This window comes from Mytilus trossulus, chromosome 3 (assembly GCF_036588685.1).
Source record: "Mytilus trossulus isolate FHL-02 chromosome 3, PNRI_Mtr1.1.1.hap1, whole genome shotgun sequence".
Classification (NCBI taxonomy): Eukaryota; Metazoa; Mollusca; class Bivalvia; order Mytilida; family Mytilidae; genus Mytilus; species Mytilus trossulus.
The window spans coordinates 50,123,079-50,142,778 of record NC_086375.1 but is presented as its reverse complement, the minus strand read 5'-3'; the positions used below and the strand labels follow the sequence as shown (position 1 = coordinate 50,142,778).

At 33.4% G+C, this 19,700-nt stretch overlaps 1 pseudogene; it reads right to left on the bottom strand.

Moving 5' to 3' along the window:
* Positions 1 to 14,868: 14,868 nt before the first annotated feature.
* LOC134709509 (otolin-1-like) lies at positions 14,869 to 19,700 on the bottom strand (annotated as a pseudogene).

Below are 19,700 nucleotides of genomic sequence, written 5' to 3'. Positions count from 1 at the left end.
TAGTTTTCTTACCTCGGATGGACCTGTTATACAAAAATCTTTTGACCGCATCAATCTAAACTGACCTTATTTGCTCTTTCTATCTGCAAATCTATATAGCTGCACAGTAATTCAGTTATAATTTAAGGTCAAGAGGGACTGTAATATACAAGTTACAGCAATATCGGAAAAAAATGACTTCAAATTTTTGTTCGCATAAATTTAAAGTGCCAGCATGTCCTCTTTTTATTCAAAGTATTGAATCTTAAACAAATATCAGTAGTTTTCATACTTCAGACTGAGTCGTGTAATAAAATCTTTTGACCGCATCAATCTAAACTGACCTTATTTGTTTTTCTTCCTGCAAATCTATATAGCTGCACAGTAATTATATATAATTCAGTTATAATTTTAGGTCAAGAGGGACTGTAATATACATGTACAAGTTACAGCAATATTGGAAAACAATGACCTCAAAATTTTGTTTGCATGAATTTAAAGTGCCAGCATGTCCTCTTTTTATTCAAAGTATTGAATCGTTAACAAATATCAGTAGTTTTCACACTTCAGACTGAGTCGGGTTATAAAATTTTTTGACCGCATCAATCTAAGCTGACTATGCGGTATGGGCTCTGCTCATTGTTTAAGGCCGTACAGTGACCTATAGTTGTTAATGTTTGTGTCATTTTGGTCTTTTGTGGATAGTTGTCTCATTGGCAATCATACCACATCTTCTTTTTTATATATAAACTGACCTTATTTGCTCTTTCTTTCTGCAAAGCTATATAGCTGCACAGTAATTCAGTTATAATTTTAGGTCAAGAGGGACTGTAATATACAAGTTACAGCAATATTGGAAAACAATGACCTAAAAATTTTGTTCGCATGAATTTAAAGTGCCAGCATGTCCACTTTTTTATTCAAAGTATTGAACATGTTGAATCGTAAACAAATATCAGTAGTTTTCATACTTCAGACTGAGTCATGTAATAAAATGTTTTGACCACATCAATCTAAACTGACCTTATTTGCTCTTTTTTTCTGCAAATCTATATAGCTGCACAGTAATTCAGATATAATTTTAGGTCAAGAGGGACTGGAATATACAAGTTACAGCAATATTGGAAAACAATGACCAATGATGACCTCAAAACTTTGTTCGCATGAATTTATAGTGCCAGCATGTCCTCTTTTTATTAAAGTATTTAATCGTAAACAAATATCAGTAGTTTTCATACTTTAGACTGAGTTGTGTAATAAAATCTACTGACCGCATCAACTAAAACTGACCATATCTGCTTTTTTTATGCAAGTCTATATAGCTGCACAGTACTTCAGTTATAATTTTAGGTCAAGAGGGAGTGTAGTATATAAATAACTGCAATATTGGAAATTAAAGACCACAAAAAAAAAATCATTGTTTGAGAGTGCATTTCCTACTTTCATGACTTTTATTCAAAATATCGCATCAGAAACAAACATCGTTAGATTTCATATCTGAAATTATTTGTCTGAATCAATCAAACCTGACCATATTTGACAGCATCAACCAAAACTGACCATATATGACTACATCAGCCAAAACTGACCATATTTGCTCTTTTTTATGTACCGTTAACTCTTTTAGTTGCATAGTAAATCTGTTATTTTGTTATGTAAGAATTGATTGTATAATACAAATGATAGAAATATTGGAACACCTAATTTCTTTTGCATCAATTAACAGTGTCAGCGTGTCCTCTTTTTAATCAAAATATTGCATCATAAACAAATTTCAGTAGGTTTCATACCGAAGACAGACTGGCATGACTGGTATAACAAAATTGTGTGTTTGCAGCAACCAAAACTGACTATATTTACACTTTATTAGATAATTATATAGCTGCATAGTAAATCACTTATAAAATTGAGAAAGGAAATGGCGAAAGGTGTCAAAGCAACAACAACCCGACCAAAGAGCAGGCAACAACCGATCACGATGGATAGTATAATTCAAATGACAGCATGTCCTCTCATATTCAAAATATTGAATTGCTAACAAATTTCAGTAGTTTCGATATATCAGACTGAGTTGTTTTAATAACAACATTATTTGACCACATCAAACAAAACTGAACATATATACTTCATCATGTAAATAAATACATGTATGGCCTCATTGTAAACCAATAATATTTCTATGTCAGGATAGATACTGCATGATCATGATGATAAAGACAATACCAAATTTCAAAATCGATTTAGCGAGCCCTTATTTCCTCTCTGTATCGATAATATTATTATTTATTAAGAAATGACTGTCATATTTTTTCTGTCTATGAAGAAATAACATAAAAAATTTGGTGCACACTGAATAACGCGGGTAGCAGGTTTTTTTAACAGTGTGCATGCACCACATTTTTTATGTTATTTCAAATAGACAGAAAAAAATATTAGTCATTTCTTATAATTTAATTCTAACTTCCAATTTAAACCTTGGCAAACAATGAAAAAACGTTGATGACGATACGATCACATGACTAACTTTTATCTATGGGCTGATAACAAAATAACGTCAGCCAATCAGTGACCCGTTACATCCAAAATTAAATTATTAAATAATGAATCGTCACAAAAGTGACTTTTTAAGTCAGTGTAGTTCATGATGGTTTTTTTTTTAAACAAAACTATTTAACGGGATCATCCAACACTACATGACTGATTCATATACTTTATTTTAAAATGAAAAGTACATGTATGAGAAGTTCTCTTCTTGGAATAATTTGAAGGAGGAGAATGATTGGTTTTGGTTGTAGCCTAAAGTCCAGTGGCAAATGTTTCATTCATGTTCACATTGAGTATATTTTTCTGACGTTCCAACTTCCAACTTCCACACTCCCAGATTATTTACGAGATAATGCAAATGTAGCCTACATAGTTTTTTTACGTTTAACAACACTTTTTTCGTTAAAATATCCCATAATTCATCCACTGTACAATTTTCGTTTGAACATTTGTCAAAACAGAATCTTAAATCATGAATGTAAATCCAAGGTAAACAAGGTAAATTAAGATTAAACTTCCATGAATCAAATGCTGAGTTTTATGAAGAGACTGTTAAAGACGGGGAACGAAGAAACGTAAACAATGATGTTTTCTATGCAATCTTATAAAAATGTTTCTCCGATGAGTTGGATAACCTTCAATTCACTTCGATATGTGTACATTTAACGTTTGATTAGTAATAAATATAGAAAATCTGCTATTAAATAGCAAAGTAATTGGAAGTGATTTATTTCTTCTTAATTCTAAAGTGCCCTTACTGTAGTGACGTCATTTAGAACTGTTCTACAGTCCTGACTGATTTAGTCAATTCTGCTGACAGTTCTACGGTTAGAACTGATTTGGACAGTTCTACCTAGAACCGATTTGGACAGTTCTACCCTAGAACTGATCCTGACAGTTCTACCTAGAACTGATTTAGTCAGTTCTACCTAGAACTGATCCTGACAGTTCTACCTAGAACAGTTCTAGGGTAGAACAGTTCTAGCTAGAACTGTTCTAGGACAGGTTAGAACAGTTCTATGACAGATTATTCTGACAGTTCTAATGAGAGGTTAGAAGTGATCTCCACTGTAATTGTAAGTTGTATTTTCAAATTGTGTAAGGCTATTATATCTTCGACCGTAAATTTACTGTTTTTTAAGTGGAGGCCATTTGAAACAATGTATTACAATTCTGAATGAAAGACTACTTCGGAAACCTCAGAGCGGAAGTTTGTATAAAAAGCGTTAGAAGGGTTCCTAAATAGAAAACTAGTATTTAGGAGATGATTTTTTTTTGTATCGTTGAAACTTTTGTGTTGCTTATCTGCCTCCGAAATCGTAGCCAGCGAGAACAGATTTCAGTATAATTTGAAAATTAAGTGGCTACTATATGAATTTATAACACATCAATACATTCTCTTCTGCATATTGGTTAATTGTCTACTACGAAAATAGTTTCAATTACAGATGTTAATTATCTTTAAACATTTAAAGATAACAACCGGGAAACAGACAACAGACAACAGGCTTGTCTTTATAAGATGTATGTTCATAGCAAATGAACTTCTTTGAATTGGACACACTTTTGTCATTAAAGATATCTTAATTATATGATTAATGAAAAAATCATGTATCGATGCATACAAATATCTTAAAGCAGAATTGTGCTTCTCTGGAAGAACGTTCTCTCGGGAGTCTGAATAAAATTAGATGCCGTATAATCTTCTGATATCTTAAATGTAACAAAAAGTATTTGAAAGGATTATTGAACTTACGTGTAAATATATCCATAAAGTATTACAAAAGTTCACGTCCCATCTCAAACACGGATTTGTTTTGAGCTGATATCGTTTTAAATATAATGTTACTTAATGTGTTAATAATATGAGTAAAGGATCACGACCTTCTATAGGTATTCATTTTATAAAATGTTGCATTCTAATAGTGTCATTTAAATGAATAATGTGATTTCATACTTTTGCGACATAAATCATGTTGCAATTTTTCGAAAAAACTAAAATGGGACTTAGCAGTACAACAATTTCATAGGGTTAAGAACAAAATTGGAAATCATTACAGACTATTTCAAATTTCAACCGTTGGATGCTTTCAATGTGATAATTAATCACCAAAAATCTGTCCAAGCTAAGCTCAATCGAAGTAAGCCTAAAAGAAGTTAGACTGATCCTATCAAAACTGTTGTTAACAAAAGCGAAAATCATTACTTCAATGAATATTTTAAAGCTATTTTTTTTTGATTTTTTAAAAACTTTTTCGGATTTGAGAGTCACCGATGAGTCTTTTGTAGACGAAACACCGTGTCTGGCGTATATACTAAGTTTAGTCCTGGCTGCCGTTTCATAAAGCAATCGCTAATAACGACTAACGTAGATTTTGGCGTGTAACTAACGACTACATAACGATTACGTTTACGTGCGTTTCATGAAGCATACGTTGACGAATCGTTAGATTTTTCGATCGCTATACAATCGCTATTTATTTTTAGAACGGGAATCCTAGGATTTCGCACTCTCTATCGTTGGAGAAAAATATGCTTGTAAACGACGGAGAGTAAGAGTCTTAATCCAATAAAGCCAAAGTAATAATTGTTCCTCCAAAACGGTAGACTTACTAAAATTGTTAAGTAAAAGAATATTATCCATGCAAGTCCTATATTAGTAGATAAGTCTATTGTCACATCTCCGTTGAATGGTCTAAACAAACACACATTTTGGAAATAAATTCCCAAGCCAAAAGATCTCAGTATTAATTTTAGTACAACTTTTATCTTCAGGTATGTTATATCTTAGATGATGAACAAATGTAACCTCCGTGGAATGTAATCTCCGTTGACGTTTTGGTAAAGAGTGCTTTCTATCACGTCCGCAATTTTATCGAGTATGGCATGCCGAATAAACAAATACAAGTTAATTATTACGAACGGCAAATATAAATAAATTTCAGAAACATTACATAATTTGTAATTTAGGCGACGTAAGAAGACACCATGTAACAATTTTTGAAATGCATAAAGGATACTATTTGTCAATTTGTATACACTTAAAAAAAATAAACGGCGAAAACTATTTTACTTTCTTCGTTTTAAATAATTTAAATATCTCGGATAATAAACAGAAGTTAAGATGGTATAAGGTATATTTCATCATACTTGATTTGTGATATGAGGTACTAGTACTGAGAAGCTGAAGGTTCAGTTTAATAACAGAGACAGTGCTGTTGGTTAGACGACATAACAACAATATGATATCTGATAGAATAAAAATTCGATCACTAAAATTAGGTTGTATTCGTTAGTACCCAAATATTCTGCGCTGAACGTAAACAGTGAACATAATTTCAAATTACGCTTCAGACGCATGAAATTTACTGTAACAAAGCTTTTTGAAGTCAATAGTAATCTTTGTCTGACCCCTGTCATGAATTGTTTTATCAGTGGTATAAAATGTAATCATTGCTGAATAATTAAAATACATGTATTATTCAGAAGAATCCGTTAGGCTATTTTATTTTATTTTTTCATTGTCAATTTTTGTTGGTACTTTTTTTTTAGAGGATGGGTCATTATTTTCTATTCTATAAATTATATGATATATCTTGGGTTATTTCAAATAAATATCTGATATTCAAACAGAAAAGAATGGATAATATTACTAATGTAAGATCATCAACGAGGAGATGCTATTTAGTAAGTCGATTTTAGTGGTCTCTTTTAAAATTGAAAAGTCGGTGAGATCAACATGCTACAAACAACCAACAAAGAGGGTTGCCTAATATGAATAGAAAATCTATGCTCGATCGCTTCAAGATCACTGCGACTTCAATATTTATTTTATCCCAGACCAATTCGACCAATACCCGATCCCTTCGCGACCACATTCGACCACTCTTCGATCTCTACTTCACCGTGCACGAGGACACATGACTGCTACACAATTCTCTAAAAGTGTGTGAAGATCTGATTAACTCTCATAACTCTGCTTCTGCTAAAATATATTGGCAACATTTTTTAACTGCACAAAAATTCCCCCATGTACAGTACGTGTCTTAACTTTTGCAAGTTGAGGTACCAGCGTGGTATACGTAGTCGTGGTGGAAGCGTAGTTGGGTCGTGGTGAGAACGTGGTGGTCGCAGTGAGGTCGTAGCGCAGTCTCTCCAAATAGAAACACGCTCTCGCTACAGCGACTTTTGCGATCTTACTAGGATCTTAGTGCGCTCTCACTACACTTTTACTACGAGCTGATTTTGCCACAACCGCACAACGATTGTTTTGAACATGTTCAAAGTTGGCCACGCTCATCACAATCTTGAAGACCTCACCACGACCGAGATACGACCTTGCTGCGGTCTAAACGATCGTACTACGATCATCGAATTTCGATTTTTTTCACAGCTCGTAGTGCGATCGTGACCTAGTGGGACTGTGGTATTAAATTGAAGTATTTTTATAACATTTAACGTTATCAAATAAGAGATTCATTAAATCCTTTGGTATAACTTAGTTATTTTAGCATTACCCAAGCTTGTTAACTATTTTAATAGGATAGGTACTCATGTATTCTGTTATTGCTTTGTTCATGGTTTCAAGAGATTAAATGAGTCAATACACAAAACAAAATATTCACGTTTTATTAACATTTCCTTTTCTGGACATTGGTTCACGAATAAAGCACCTTGCATACAGTCAGTTTATAATATTTTAGACAATAAGAGTGTTAAAAAAATTATAAAATAAATATATAATTGTTCTTAAACACAAGTACATGTACAAATTAGAAGCATAATATGACCGGGAAATATCTATCAATATAATAAAAAAAAAAAAAGGAAAATAACTTTACTACTGCCCATATATCAAAAAAAAAAATTTTTAAGTTTTCTTGTCGCTAAATTTATTCTTCTTGTCGCTTCTTGTTACAATAAGAAAATACAGTACGATTTCAAATGAGACAACTGTCCACTCTAGACCAAATAACGTAAATGTTAGGTCACCGTACAGCCTTCAACAAATAAGCAAACAATAGATATGATATACAGGGAAAACGGCAACCAGTGCCTCACAGACTGTAGACTTTATATGTCGTTACCACAAGATAGTTATCTCGTTCTTTCATACATGTAGCCGCATAATGCCACCGTATTATCGAGATTCGATAAAGTAAGATAAACATGATAAATCTTCGAAATTTGTTTCAATGTTTTAACAAAAGAAAACTTTACTATTATGGGGAAAATGATGATTTTATTGTAAGTTCTTTTGACTTGTGTAGAACAGGTCTTGATACTGTTATTTGATTTCAAAACCGTTAGGTTTTTTTTCTATTTTGTTTTAGCTCCGATTCTGACTGAGACCTATGGTGATATAATGATAATTATATTATACTTGTATTGTGATGTCTCAATGTTGACCTAATTATTATACCGCTCTTCTAAAAAAAGTATTGGAATATTGGGTTGTCGGACTAATGGGTTGTCGCACAAATGGGCTGTGGGAAAATGGGCTGTGGGACTAATGAGCTGTAGGAATAATGGCGTGAAACATTTGAGCTTTACTTGGCTGTTGATGGCAGTGGGGGATCCAGAAAAAAATTTGGGGGTGGTCCCACATGAATATTGAATGGTATGAAAAAGGTTAAAAAATACCTTCGATATCATGGAAGATCTTGAATTTGGACAACACCATGCGATGCACATATTCCTAGGTAAAGGAATTTAAAGACATGTAAAACTGATTTTTATTTAAGACTCTATACAATATCTTGCAATCTAAAATAGCACAACATACATTTGTCATCTGAATAAGGCAAGCTGTAAAAAAGGTATAGCTAAAATGTTCCGAATCGGTAAAAATAGTTTTACGTAAAATTGTTCAAAATTTACTAATTTAACAAACTTAAGAGTCGTTTATCAGGTCATTCAACATCATGCTTCGCGGGGTTTCCTTGCAAAGTTATCTATAATTTGATTTATAAAATTGAGAACGGAAATGGGGAATGTGTCAAAGAGACAACAACCCGACCAAATAAAAAAAAACAACAGCAGAAGGTCACCAACAGGTCTTCAATGTAGCGAGAAATTCCCGCACCCGGAGGCGTCCTTTTATGTTTAGTTCCAAACTGTAGTGCACATGCATCAACGCAAGTCCGTTTAAACGCGATTGTCCCATAGTTGTTCTCAGGTAGGTTTTTAGAAATGATGACTCACGGTTGGATCGCTCACATTCGCAAATCGTCACCCCCATGGTAGCTATGATTTTTAAGATAACAGAAATAATTGGAAAGTCGGTTTTGCAACATTCTTTCATAGCACCGGCTACAGTTTCGGGTTTTGAAAGCATTGACTCGCAAGTCTTTTCCCACAAACGCAGTACGAAAGGCATTGTAGATGGACTCGACAAATCAGTATAGTAAAAGTCTACAAAATGTTTAATTTCATCAAATGTTGCGCTTTGTACAAATGCCAGTACCAACTTCAGTGCTTGAATTGCTGTTGATGTTGGGGGAAAAGAGGGGGCTCAAAGAGATAGATAAACAAATTTAATTTAATTCATTCATTATGATTGGGTTTTTTTACAAAATGTACATAAATGAAATTTAAAACCGAGACTCCGTTAGTTGGAGAATGCAATTATATATGGAAATTTCACTTAAAAATACAAAAATAATTTGTATTTACCTTTCAAAATAAGAAGTCAACTTCTTCATAATGACGAGCTGTTTTGACAATTTAATTACATGTATACAGGTGAAACGCATTGATCCGTATTCTATCATTGTGACACCTAGATGTAGGCATCCAGGTAATCCATAACCAATTAGTGCGATGAAAGGATTAATCTTAAGTGTTAATTTGTTAATTAGCTAGTTATTGAAAAAATAGACTCTTTAAACAAATTTGAGGTTCGTCATGGGGGTGGTCCGGTGCGCCGTGGGACCACCCCCTGGATCCGCCACTGGATGGTGACCTTACATTTCAGGAAAATGGATGTAAGAAGATGTGGTATAAGTGCCAATGAGACAACTCTCTTGTAAATATGTATACTATACATTTTTGAGTCCCTTCAATCTTATGACAGAATTACAGTAACACAACGATCCAAAACATTCAATTTAAAAAAAAATGATGAATTTTTAAATTCTCTCATTCCAATCGCGACCAGTCTTATCATTTTACATGTACATTGCATGTCCACCCTTTTTGTCGAGCCTCCGAAATTTATTAATAAAGCGGGACACACCGATAATAGATTACGTCGTCGGCGTCGGCGTCAACATTAAGGTACAGTCTCTTTTGTTAAAGTTTGTTTGAAACATCAGTAACTTTGTCAGCCCTTCATATAATTTCATGAAATTGGACATAAGTTGTTTATGACCAAAAGACAGTATCCAGAGTGAATGTTTGAAAATATTTTTTCATTTTCCGTTTGTTTACTAGTAAATAGACTTTTTTTATTTACAATTGACAAGTAAATACAGTCTTGGGTTAAAGTTTTGCTGAAGTTTTTGAATTGCTTTTTAAAATGTCTGAAGCAAATGTTTGAAAATAAATTTTTTTCCATTTATACACGATAGTATATTTCTGATGAATGGACTTTGAATATACCAGTTCACATTTACAGAAAGTCTTGGATTGCATTTTTTGACATGACAAAGTGAACCTTCATGAATTGTAACGGAAATTAGATAGAAGCTCATCTCGAAACCCAAGAAATAACATCTAAGATTTTTTTTTTATAATTCTGTAGTTTACTGATAAATGAATGATTGTTTTAGTTAACATTACACTTTTACGCTGACAGCAGCATAACATCGCGAGAGAAAGGGTTTCGATTTTTTTTTATAACATGTATTCCTTTTCGGTTATTGTCATTATAACATATTTCTTCTTTGTTCATTATATCTATATCCATTTTGCTATTTTGCAGATAAAATATGTTTAAACTAAATGGCTTTCTTTAAATTGTTTATATCGTTCTTTTCTCATTGTTTAAAACTGTAAGGCACCAGTATTAAGGTTATGTTCCGTAATTGTTCCTTTTTAGCTCACCTGGCCCGAAGGGCCAAGTGAGCTTTTCCCATCACTTTGCGTCCAGCGTCCGTCGTCGTCCGTCGTCCGTCGTCGTCCGTCGTCCGTCGTCCGTCGTCCGTCGTCGTTGTTAACTTTTACAAAAATCTTCTCCTCTGAAACTACTGGGCCAAATTGAACCAAACTTGGCCACAATCATCATTGGGGTATCTAGTTTAAAAAATGTGTGGTGTGACCCGGTCAACCAACCAAGATGGCCGCCACGGCTAAAAATAGAACATAGGGGTAAAATGCAGTTTTTGGCTTATAACTCAAAAACCAAAGGATTTAGAGGAAATCTGACATGGGTAAAAATATTTATCAGGTCAAGATCTATCTGCTCTGAAATTTTCAGATGAATCGGTCAACCTGTTGTTGGGTTGCTGCCCCTGAATTGGTAATTTTGTGGAAATTTTGCAGTTTTTGGTTATTATCTTGAATATTATTATAGATAGAGATAAACTGTAAACAGCAATAATGTTCAGCAAAGTTAGATATACAAATAAGTCATCGGATGACCGAAATGGTCAGTTGACCCGTTAAGGAGTTATTGTCCTTTATAGTCAATTTTTAACCATTTTCTTAAATTAAAGTAATCTTTTACAAAAATCTTCTCCTCTGAAACTACTGGGCCAAATTCAATCAAACTTGGCCACAATTGTTATTGGGGTATCTAGTTCAAAAAATGTGTCCGGTGACCCGGTCCACCAAACAAAATGGCCGCCACGGCCAAAAATAGAACATAGGGGTAAAATACTGTTTTTGGCTTATAACTCAAAAATCAAAGCATTTAGAGCTAATTTGACATGGGGTACAATTGTTTATCAGATCAAGATCTATCTGCCCTGAAATTTCCATACGAATTAGACAACCCTTTGTTGGGTTGCTGCCCCTGAATTGGTAATTTAAAGGAAATCTTGCTGTTTTTTGGTTATTATCTTGAATATTATTATAGATAGAGATAAACTGTAAACAGCAATAATGTTTAGCAAAGTAGGATTTACAAATAAGTCAACATGACCGAAATGGTCAGTTGACCCCTTTAGGAGTTATTGCCCTTATAGTCAATTTTTAACCATTTTTCGTAAATCTTAGTTATCTTTTACAAAAATCTTCTCCTATGAAACTACTAAACCAAATTAATCCAGACTTGGCAACAATCATCATTGATGTATCTAGTTTAAAATTTGTGTTTTTTTACCCGGCCAACCAACCAAGATGGCCACCATGGCTAAAAATAGAACATAGGGGTAAAATGCAGTTTTTGGCTTATAACTCAAAAACCAAAGCATTTAGAGCAAATCTGACAATGGGGTAAAATTGTTAATCAGATGAAGATCTATCTGCCCTATAATTTTCAGGTAAATCTGACAACCCATTGTTGGGTTGCTGCCCCTTTTAAGGTAATTTTAAGGAAATTTTGTTGTTTTTGGTTATTATCTTGAATATTATTATAGAAAGAGATAAACTGTAAACAGCAATTATGTTCAGCAAAGTAAGATTTACAATTAAGTCAACATGACCGAAATGGTCAATTGACCCCCTAAGGAGTTATTGTCCTTCATAGTCAATTTTTAACAATTTTCATAAAATTTGTAAATATTTATTAACATTTTCCACTGAAACTACTGGGCCAAGTTCATTATAGATAGAGATAAATGTTAGCAGCAAGACTGTTTAGTAAAGTAAGATTTACAAACACATCACCATCACCAAAACACAATTTTGTCATGAATCCATCTGCTTCCTTTGTTTAATATTCACATAGACTAAGGTGAGCGACACAGGCTCTTTGGAGCCTCTAGTTTTAATATCGTACCATACTCATTTTCATAGTAATAATAACATTTGCAAAAGCTATTTCTATTCTATATAACTATTGAAACAATTCTAATGGGATTAATTTAAAAGACCGTTCTGTGTTATTGCATACCCGAAATTTGATTGTTCAAGTTCCAACTTGATGTTTATTTTTTAGCTTTTGATTTCGAGGTTTGACAATTTAGGCATATAAAGCCTATAGAAAAAAATAATTCGTCGACTTAAAACATTGGTTAGTCTGTACCCACGAAAGCCATGCAAAATGTTATCCAACGTCAGAACCTAAATATTGAATCCCGCATAGTATCAAATTATCTGACAATGTTTGTTTTTTTGTAAATATACCCTCCCCATATCTTCATGAAAGAGTGCTGCTTTTTTTTTTAATGAACAGCTACTGATAGATTTAGATAGTTTCAAATGCCCTCGAAATAAAAATAAAAAAAAATATAAAATTTTAACCGGAATTATTTATAATTGGACAAACAAGCACTCCCTGCCAAAAACGCGGACGTGACAGAAGACACCTTTTAGTAGCGTCAACAGGTAACATTGGTATACAATTTATTGTCTAGATTTTTTGTTCATATATCACAAACAAATCAGATATTTCTGATTGTTCTGCTGAAATAACTTGATAATGATATACATATGAATTGTAAGTACATAGCACGCCAATGTCTTTTATTTTACTCGAAAGTCAGTGTGAAAGGAGGTCAAAGTTGGAGAAATTTACCAAAGTCGTTATTTCAAGGCGTGGTAAAAGCGTATCTGCAAATTAAATTATGCCCTGTCTACCAAGACGGTTGCGAGATATGCTATATGTGTCATTTAAATTATCACTGATTTCAATCCTTATCTGAAAACCCCTTGTCGGCTAAAAATTCGGCGTCTGAAGTACCTCGAAGTATGCAAGGCGACGGCCATCTTTTATTAAACGATCGCATTGCGACAGGGTTAACCACACGTAAATAGCGTTCGCGATTCACACGCAATGTGCGACCATCGCAAAGTACGATTGTTTTATGAAACGGAATTTTAGCGTTACGAGTTTATTTAAATAAGATTTATAAATGATATGATATTGACAAAGAAATATTCACATACAAAAAATGTACCATGTAGCTTTAATCCACATGATGACAATAACTATTTTTAAAATGGAAACATAACGTCAACATGAACAACCTTATCAAAACGAATACTGTTGGACAAATCTATGGAAAACGTATCACATGTTATTCGTTTGATGTGTTTGAGCTTTTGATTTTGCCATTTGATTAGTCTAAGGTACATTTCTTTTTGATTTTTTCTCGAAATTCATTACTTTTTCTGATTTGTGACTTTTGCGGGTATCGATAACTTTGTTTTCTTTTGTTTGTGGTGTGGATTGTACTGTTCCTGTATATACATGTAATAAGACACCCGAAAAGCCAACTCCATTTTCACCAGCACTGACGTGTTCACATATCAATGAAGCTATTACAACTTGCACAAGTCATCTAAATACTGTACGTTTTGGGCTGATATCTTTTCTAATATAAATTTACTTTATTGTGTGACTAGGATCGAGAATATGATTCAAACGCACTCATCATAGAAACTAGGATTGAAATTAAGTATTTGCGCCAGACGTGCGTTTCGTCTGAAAAGGAGTCATCAGTGACGTCCGAATCAAAGAAAGTTAAAAAGGCCAAATAAAGTACAAAGTTGAAGAGCATTGTTGAGGACCAAAACTTACGTACAGTTTTGCCCTATACAGCTTAGGTAATCTATTTCTGTCAGAGGAAGAAAAGCTTTAGAATTTTTTTTTTTTTAAAAACCAGATATTTTATAATTTTAACCACATCAATAATAATTCATGTCAACACAGAAGTGCTGACTATACTGGGCTGGTGATACCCTCGGGGAATAAAAATTCAGCAGTGACATCAAAATTATTACGAGGTTCTATAAGTATCCATATACTCAAATTCAGATATTATTTCATGCATTTATGATTGCGATTGTTCAACAATTGACAGAAATACGAGTTCAAATGAAGCTATTTTTTGGAATGATGCATGCAAATGTAGCTATCAAAATTTGTAACGTGAGTTTTGCGACAGCTTTCTTTTTGCAAAAAATGTTTGTTATCTACAGTACAAAACATTCAAAGGATTAAGATTTTTTCATTCTGCAAACCCTGTTTGATTAACGTAACTGTTGGATCTGCAAAATTACTAATCAAAACACTATTCTGGCTAAGCTGAATTGAAGTTAGACGAATTAAAAGCTAGATTAGTTCTCTAAAATCTGATGTTAGCAATAGGGAAAATATTTCTTTCTACAGATATATTTAAACAAGTTTTATCAAAAAAAAGTGATATGATCTTGAAAAACAATATTCCCGTAATATGTGTACCATGGAGCAAAAGTCAATTTTCAATGAACGTGATCTAAATGATAAAAATGGCCGTTTTCAAAATTAACATATGAGTTCAATAGGAACAATCTTTTCAAAATGATTGGGTATGCAAAATATTTGGAAAACGTGTCCTACTGGTCTTGACACAAAACAATATGACAACTTTATATGCAAAACTACTGCTTTGCTGTATGAATTACAAAGTTCCTGTATGTAACAAAACACCAGAAAAGCTGTTTCCATTTTCACCTGCATTCCATACTGAATCACCAGCACTTGCTGTTTCACAATAAACCCAGACTGCGTCTCCCTTTGACAACAAAGTAATAGCACTAGTGGAGGTACATGGACCGTCATCATGACTGTTTTTCTCATTAAGAACCCCAATTTTGTTGTTATTAGCTCTCAACGTCATTAGCACATTATGTGTATCTTCTAGACATATTTGTAATATAAACAAATATATTCCTGCCTGGGGAGCTGTAAATTTCCCAGTTGATGTGTCATATCCACTTCCATAATTAATAGCTACATTAGGAAATTTAATTATAGCGTTCGAAAGATCTGAGTCTGGCCCCACATTTCGAGCACGAAAGACAACCACGGGAACCTTTCCTGTAAAAAAAAAAGCATTGATAGTTGAACATTTTTTTTCATTTAGAGATGCATAAAATGTTTGTTTTAAACAATTTATTATTATTCAAATTGTATTCAAAGATGTCATTCAACTCACGAGGCATGCGATATGTTGTTACATGTATTGTTTATTTTTGCAGGGATTTTCAGGTATTTATAAATATTCACATGTAAACAACTGAAATACATGTCTCCTTTTTTATGTTATGCTAAATATTAGTAAAGAACAGTCCAACTATTTCAGGCGTTGACAAAACCAATTTGTATCCACTGTATAATTGATTGATTGTTGGTGTTTTATTTTAATTTCACTATCGCTGGCTCTATGATGGAATTTATTGGCAGAGAGAACCACTTAACATCCATACATCCTAGAAATAACTGTATATGAATGAACCAACGGAGCTTCAATTTCAATAAGATTAAGAAAAAAATCACACTAAAGACAGTGCATCTTCATATTGCAGATGAGTAGAAATATTTTATGTACGTTCGACAACGTCAAATTCATCAAATATGTATACACAAGCGCGAATTTTGATAAACAAAACGGAGATGTGGGTTGGATGAGAAAAAATAACTGATGGCTAATTTCCAATGAGACCAAACTACGCTTAGACAATATGATTACGGTACAACACATATCCTGTGTCTAAGATTCGATTTCAAGTTCGGGTAACACACATTTAGCCATTGAAATTACTGCACATTATTTGAAAGGTGTGTATCATTACAAATAATAAGAAGTTCGCGAAAGTTCTTTAATACAGAAAGAAAAACGGACTATTGTCATATCCGTTTTTGATAAGCTTGACACATATCTTTTTGATTTAATCAGATAGCTCCAAATATGATACTGATACCAATTACAGTAACTGTTCGTTGTTTCTTTCTTTTCTCGTCTTCTCATTCATACTTTTGTGCGAATGATGTTTTTTGCTGATATGTTGATATGTTTTGTTGTTAAAATAAATACATATACATACCTGCTTCACCAGGTGACCCTTTTAAACCGTTTTCGCCATTGACACCGTTGTCCCCGGATTGACCTTTGCTGCCTGGCTCTCCAGTGGGACCTTTGTCACCTGATTGACCTTTGTCACCGATGACACCCTTATCACCAACTGACCCCTTGTCCCCGAAATTTCCAATACCACCTTTTCTTCCTGCGATTCCATTATCGCCTCTTTGACCTTTGTCCCCGATAGTACCTTTCTCGCCAACTGGACCTTTGTTACCTGTCTGACCTCTGTCCCCATGTTCACCTTTGTCACCGAAAAGACCTTTGTCTCCTCCTTGACCTTTATTGCCGATTGAACCTTTCTTGCCATTTGGTCCGTTGACACCTAATTGTCCTTTTGCACCAGTAAGTCCCTTTTCGCCTTTTTCTCCCATTTTTCCTTTGATGCCGGCTGGACCTTTTTCTCCCATTTGACCTGTGTTGCCAATTTCACCAATGTCACCAGTTAGTCCTTTGTTCCCGACTGGACCCTGTTCTCCTTTTTGACCTTTGTTGCCGACTCGACCCTTTTCTCCTATTTGACCTTTGTGGCCAATGTCACCAGTTGGCCCTTTGTTGCCTTTCGTTCCTTTCTCGCCATGTTCACCTGTAACGTTTACAACTATGGTAAATAATAGTATTTTATATTTGTCAATTTCGTATGCATGTGTGAAAACCTGTAGAGATCCACTAGAACGGGCTTTTAATTAGTAAAAATTAATGGAACATCAATGACCGTTATCATCTCTGACTTAATTTATCATCAAGTCATAAGAAACCTCAAATCAAAAAAATAATGCATATGTGTTTTAGTACTCATTGAAGAAATGAATTTATAACAAGCGATACTGATTGTTATTTTGCACTAAGAAATCGGTTTAGTAGTCAAAAACGAAAGTCAAACGACAAACACTGAATAACAGGCTCCTGACTTGGGACATGCACATACACAAATAATGTGGCGGGGTTAAACATGTTAGTTAGTCGGTTAAACCATGTGATTGACAACAATAGACTGAGCAGGTTGTTTTAAAACACTTTCAACTATCAATAGGGTCAAGCAACATTTTCGAAATGATAAGTTCATGTAAGCGTTAATTTTGTTACAGTTAAGAAAATTTTAGTGATGTTGATCCTAAAGCATTTAATCTTCGTTGTATTTATTGTTACGGTTTCCAGTTTTGTTCTAGAAATGGACAGAACATGATAAAAGTAAGTTTTAACTATGTTGTAATAATTCTAAATATAGCGAACACAGCAAAAAGTTGTGATATGTAAGTCGAATTGGGAAAAAAATATCAGTATCTGGAGGTACAACATGTTAATGAAATCTCAACCCTCCCCTATACCTTCTAGCCAATTTCTGGATGGAGTTCACAGGCACTTGTCTCAATTTTTTTTCCCTATATACCTTAATAGTGTTATATTAAGGTATATAGGGGGAAAAAATTTGAGACAAGTGCCTGTGATGGAGTTGCAACATGTTGAAATCGAAATGAACTGTATTTCAATACGCATAAAAAACAACACCAAATTGTTATAAATTCTAAAATCTTCGTTAGAGTTTTAACTTTCATATTTAAACACTTTTGTGACACAATAGATTGAAGTTTCTATGAAGTAGCTATACGAACTTTGTACATCTTAACATGATAAACTATTTTTGACATATCACTAAAAATTCTCACGTTCATTATACTTTGTTGTTGCTACTTAAAGTGAAATGTTTTGTTCTATATACGTGTACATATTAGAAATTCTTAAATTACTACTTGTAAATATCAGATTATCTTCCTTTTCTAAATATATCCGAATTTACAATTAACGTTAGAACCGATATATCCTGGAGTCAATGTTTTTTTCTCTCATTTTATTCGTCATTTTGCACGTACACACACCAATCATTTTAGTCAATTTTGCACGTACACACACCAATCATTTTAGTCAAAGCTGAAAGTTAAATATAGTTGTATGTAAACTAGAGGCGCATACACATGTAGGTCCGATACCGCTCATTTTGGGAAATGATATATATAATTCATGTCAAAAGTAAGAATAATTTTTTTTTCAGGAAACTAGAGCAATGGAAATATCAAAGCACTCCTTTTTCCATATTCTATGTACCTCTTCTAAACAGCTGCCATAAAGCTGTAGACTATTTTACAATCCAGAATTTTTAAAATCTGAACGCAATTATTCATAAATTGGGTATTTTTAATGTAAAAGCTTTAAATAAAATAGAATAAAAATAATTAGGAAACAAGTGTCTTCCTATAAGAACATCTAAAACAAAATAGTTATAACACATTGTTGACTGCTGTGGCCCTGTTTTGACATGTTAACCTGTTTAATATGTTTTTGTTTTGTTCTCACATTTTTTTAAAATTAATTTTATGAGATTGTCATACAAGATAAAGGATTAGCAAGCTATAAAAGCAGGTATAATGTCCCATTATCTACATCAGAGAATGTCTGTACCAATGTCATGGTTGTTATCCATGCCTTTGATGTGTTTGAGCTTTTGATTGTGCAATTTGAGTAGGAAGTCTCTTTACCAGATGATGATCAGTCATTCGATATTTTACCTGTATTTACATTCATAATCAAAATAATGAAAGTTTACCTATTTTACACACCCACCTTTTTTCCCTATCTGTCCCCTAATACCTGGCAGTCCATTCTCACCAACATTCCCCTTTTCTTCCTTAATGACTTCCTTAACGTTACCGCTTACTAAGTCATGTGTGCCCATTGTTTCATTTGTATTGTTTAAGTTGTTTAAGTTTTTCAAAGATTTCTCTGTGTTTTCCTCCGAAGTGTTGAGCTCTGAAAAGTATGTACAAACAAAAGTTAGAATCCTAAAGTTTTCTTATTTGAGAATATATTTAAAATCGTGAATTTAAATGAACATTATCAAATTACCCAGTTTGTTGGTTTCCATTAGATGAACAGTTAACACTGCGGTCATAGAAGAAACACCTATAACTACTAGAATCGCCAGTATAGAAATTCCTATCACATGAACACAAGTTGCACATTTTCCATTTTTCTTGTCATTTTCAATTTTGCATCAGTTGTTTTGTTGAAGAAAGATGCATCATATGTTTTGTTGAAGAAAGATGCATCTGTTGAAAAATCGTTTCCTGGGTCTATGTGTTCACCCATTATCATTTTTCCAGGAATAAGAAACTTCTTTCAAATACGAAAGTGTGAAACAAGTTTCAGTTCCTACTCTAATAAGTGCATACA